The sequence below is a fragment of the Cupressus sempervirens genome, chromosome 11 (genome assembly GCF_028749045.1).
Source record: "Cupressus sempervirens isolate cs-2001-9-10 chromosome 11, ASM2874904v1, whole genome shotgun sequence".
Taxonomy (NCBI): domain Eukaryota; kingdom Viridiplantae; phylum Streptophyta; class Pinopsida; order Cupressales; family Cupressaceae; genus Cupressus; species Cupressus sempervirens.
The window spans coordinates 606385675-606391060 of NC_143128.1; positions in this window are offsets into that span (position 1 = coordinate 606385675).

A 5386-nucleotide genomic window follows, 5' to 3' on the forward strand; every position below is an offset into this window, starting at 1 on the left:
ACTAAGACAACATAAATGATGTTTAATTCATAAAAAAGTTGAGAAGACAATCATAGTGGCAACATGGCCCACCAAAAGCACAAGAAATTGGTTCATTTTCATTGATGTTTGGGAAAGAGGTATGAAATAAATACTTTGTACAATTTTGTGGTTGCATTAATAATGGGTTTTGAGAAAATAAAGTCACAAACATTAAGAAAAATAAACCTCTGAAAAACATCAAGTTCTTAAGCACAAGGATTATACATATAAAATGAGGAAATTATACCCTACAGAGTGAATTTAAAATTGTATTTCTTTATTTTTTCTTGAGATACATATTAAAAACCCTTAAAAAGGTAATAATCTACTTTTTTGCGAGAAGACCTTAACCACATGTTCTAGAGATATATGGCCAAATAATAGAGATATGTGAAAACCTAGAAGAAAATAATATAAAAAAGAGCTCAAAATGCCAAGTCTATAGCAAAACAAAAGAATTTTTCCTTGTTTTACAAAAACAAAATTTAGGTACATTTTAAATGAGCCATGACCTGCAATAGGGAACCTCTATAACAAGGAATCCAAGAAAACACTATGAAAACCCTTAAAAGCCTAGCATGGTAGTGCCATGAAATGAATAAAATTTGAAAACATATAATGATGGCCAAGGTTATGTTTAAGGGTTTTACACTAATATGTAATCCATGGAAGGATTTTTTTTTATTTTCATTTTTATCTATATTTATTTTAATAATTATTTCTACATAAAATGATATTATTAATAATTTCAAAAGGCAAAATAATAAAAAATAAGTATTGAAGTGAAATTAATAATATAATTGTTTAAATATATTTATTATTATATTTCTAAATGGATTTAGTTGGAGATTTAAAAAATGATTGTGTGTCATGTGGAGATGAAGAGAGAGTTTTTTAAAATTTCATGAGTAGTTATATGAAAGTTTGGAGCCTTTTTAGCTTATAAATTAGTTGAGTGGTGAATTTTGTCCACTTAACTCTAGTTCCTCTTACTTTCATCGTCTTTTCATGCATGGTTTTTTTCAAATCTAACCCAAGGTGATCCCTTAGAAAATGCAAGGAGAAGTAATATGGAGTTCGATTCAAGCTTAGTTTTAATTTTAGTTCCACCTCTTTATGGATTGAGGCCTTTTTTTAAGCCTTGAGATTGTAATTTTTATTTAGTTCGTTATTTCTTTATTATTTTTCTATTAGAAGAGATGGGCAATTTTATATAGAGCTCAATTAATTTTGGGTTTCGTAGAAATAATATTTCCTTTAGCTTTTAATGAAAAATAGAGTTTTTCATCTCAAATTTTTGAAAGGAAGAAAAATATTTGGATAAGAAATTAAAAATTTGTGAAAAGGAAATCAAAATGTTAAATTGATATTATCAGTTTGATATGTTGCATGTGCCACCAAATATTTTTATTCTTGTATTGAAGTTTCACTCAGCATGCATTTTTTACCTAATGTTCAATATGGTTAAGTTGAATGGGATGTGGCTTCATACTAAAAAGGGAAGAAGACTAGGCAAACATTGGCAAGGCATACGAGTGTTGGAAATATGGCTAGGTAGGATGAGTTAGGGTTTTCATTTATGGTAATATATATCTTAGGATAAGATGATAGAATATACTATTAAAGATTCCACAATTAGAAATATAAAAATTGTTTAAGTCTTAGACAATTTAACTAGTAGCGTACATATTTTTTTTGATATAGCAAAGGCTACAAAGATTTTTGGCATATGAAAAGTTAAGGGAAGTTATATTAGAGTGTCATGATGACATACCTAAGTGTGCAAGTGAGTATGAATAGTACAAATAGAGTTATAGGTCAAATACCAGTAAAGACAGTATGGACAACAAAATAGAGTTCAACAAAAATAGAGGTATAAAGTGTTAAGGAATTATTTTGGTTATGAAATAATTAGTTTTTCTTTAGGATGACATCCTATATGGTTACCCTTAGTTAATATAACATGTAATTGCATCAATCCAATTGCACAAATTTTTGTAAAGAAAAGGAGTATAAGTAAGGAATTATTTTATGAAAAGTGAAAAAAAGGAAAAAAAAAAGTATGATATGTGTGATATATGAAAATGTGAAGTATATGATAAGAATGTGAACTATGTACATGAAATGAAAACTTATATGAGATATTTGTGATGCAAATTTTGATGTCAGATCATGCTATGCGAAGTACAGTACTCAGTAGTAAAAAGGTTTTTGTATCTATCTCTTTTTTATAAAGGCACTATACTATATAATTGCATGTTAGGGAATTGGGCTCTTCTTGTATTCATTTGTAATTGTAATATCAACTCCTAATAGGATTGAAGTAGTTGCTAACAAGTTTGATGCTTTTAATAGGGACTGGTTATCTAACAAGAAATGAGACATTATATGTAATTTATGGACTCTTAATAGTGTCAATATTCTTAACATGATTATTTTCTTTAGTGGATCATTTTGTGGGTGCCCTCTACACTGGGGTTTTCCCTTGGCTAGGGTTTCACTAGTTAACAAATAATCTTGTTATGAGTTCTCTTTGTGCATGGTTTTATTTATTGTTGAGCATTGTTGGTTTACTTTCTTATGCATGTTGAAAAGTAATTATTGATCCAGTTGTGGGAAAACATTTGTAGATTACTAATTCAACCTCCCCCACCCCCCCATGCCATATGAGTATTATCTATTTTGAAAAATTAGTATCAAAGCATAGTTACTTAGAAGAGGCTTAACAAATTGAGTAAGATGCCCATGGATATGGAATAGTTAAAGAGAAATCCTGAAGAAGCCCTAGAGAAAATTGATCTTCTTATAGAAGAAAGAGACAACCAAAACGAAAGGTATGATGATGCCAAAGATTATATTGGTAAAATAAAAATATATATAATTGATTACCTAAAATATAGAAAAGAGTCAAAGGAGAAGACTAATGACAATGATGAAGTAGTAACCCTTAAGAAAGAAAATGAGATCTTCAAACATGAGTTGAAAATTATTGAGCTTAAGTTGAGTTTGAAAAAGGATGACAATAAGATGGAACTAGATCTGAAATCTAAGAATGCAGACCTAAGATCCCATCTAAGTCATGTAATATCTGAATTAGATTCTATCAGAATAGAGCATCCAAAATTCAAAAAGTACAATTCTATTGTCAAAAGAGAGTTAACTTAGGATAAGCATTAGTCAAATAAACTTTATTCAAGTAGTGTGAAAATTGATAAATAGCTATTTTTCTAGAGATATTCTTGTGATAAGATATGTCTTGGATATCTTATTGGAGAGAAATCAGCCAAGAAAACTAAAGTTAGGAAGGAACGAAATCTAGTTATTAAAAACCCTAAGTGTACAGAAACTGATAAAAATAGGATTGAACAAAGCATATCTACAAAATAATTGAAATAAGTTGAGCAAGTCAATATATCTAAGGAATTTGATGGACCAAAGAAAATAGAGAAAGGTTAATCACCTAAGGATGCTAGTGCTAAATTCAAAGGTAGATGTTTTATATGCAATGAAGTTGGTCATTTGAACAGATATTGCATAGTTAAGTCTATCAGACCTATCACTAATTTCTATTGTTATAACTGTAATGGTTTTGGACATAAAGTAGTAGATTGTAAGAAACATAAGTTTGATATTAAAAATGGAAATAGTAGAATGTTTAGGGATACTAACACTATAGGTAATGAAAGAAAGAGATCACAAAGAAGATCTAATGATGGAGAAAGACCTAATGGAGTAAGGAGTCATATTTTTTGTTACTAATGTAATAACCTTGGATACATAGCAAGGAATTATAGAACACCAGATAATCAGAATTGAAACAATAAAAAAAGGAATGCACCTATATGTTAGTTATGAAATAGCTTTGGACACAAATCAAGATTTTGTAGAATGGATAGAAGAAATTTTCAACATGAATCCTAACTAGAGAAGGAATAAGGAATTATAAAAAAAATGATAACACTAACTATTAGAAGGAAGCCCTCAAAGAGCATGTTGAAGAATTCAAGGAAGTATTTATGAGAGAAAATGATCCAGAAATCTTGAATATAGCTTTAGAAGAACAATTTTTTGGTGGACCTAAAGGAAGAATGAAATTAGTCATAGTATGTAATTCAACTTATTTGAATTATCCACCTCTTATCAAAGAGAAAGTGTCTAGAAGATGAAATAGAAGTTAAAATTTGATTTGAGACTTGAAAAGCTAAGAGGAAGTAGAAAAGGAATTAAGGAATCACTGATTAACAGTGCATGTCATTTGGTGATCAAATGAATGAGAACAAACTCAAACAAGTTTCTTGGTTAAAAGAGCCACAATTTCATGAATTTTGGTAGATGCACAATTAATGTGAAGTTCAATTTGAAAGATTTAAAGGATACAAATAGGATTTTGAGTAACATTCAATCATGCAAAGAGTTAAGGAGAAATTAAGTGCAATTTATCCATAAGTAAAGGAAAATTTAAAGCATTCAAATTAGGAAGTTGAAAGTGCCCTAGTTTTGTGAAATTTAGGTATTTTGTAAAATTTTTGAAGTGTTTGAATCAATTAAAATGATGAATCCTACTATTTTTTATGTAAGTGAGAGGTCAAGATATGTATTCAAGAAGCCTTTGTTCATTTCCCAAGTGGATGATCCCTTAGGAGAATTTTTGCAAGTTCTAAAAAATGTTCTTCATGTAGAGGATGTCAAGTCATATATATCCATTGTAAATTTGAGAGCATTAGAAACAATGATACACATAAGGACGTTGATGTAGTGTACTAGGGTGACTTGTCATTGAAACAAGAGTTCACACACCTTAAGGAACTAAGTATTGTGAACCACATGTTCTTTACTGAATTTGATAACTATGAATGGAGAAGAATTATTTTAAGTCATATTTATGAAGGAATGTTTTGGGTTGGAGAGATACCTATCATGACTGAAAATTATATGATTCATAGGTTATTTAATTTGTCAATGAGTGTAGAAACCCAATTAATGAAAATAATGTAAAGAAGATGGTAGAGACAAATCTAAAGACCAAATCAAATGGAAGGAACACAAGGATTTACTTAACTAAGTAGATAGATGTGAGCATGATTGGAAAGATCATAGGCTATAGGAGCTTGATTGGCATGGAGAAAATTGTACCAAGAGTAACAGTAAACAACACAAAATATCCTTGCAAGGATCTTGGGCTAAACATTGTTGGAAATATCAAAAATTAATCTAGTTCTAATGAGCAAGAAGAGAAGAGGAAGATTAAGGCCAAAGAGAAGAAGAAAAAAGTAGATGAAAAGAAAGAAGAATAAAAAAAGAATAGACAGAAAGAAGAAAGAAAAAAGAAGAGAGAAAAAAGCAAGAAGAGGAGAAGAAAAGGAAA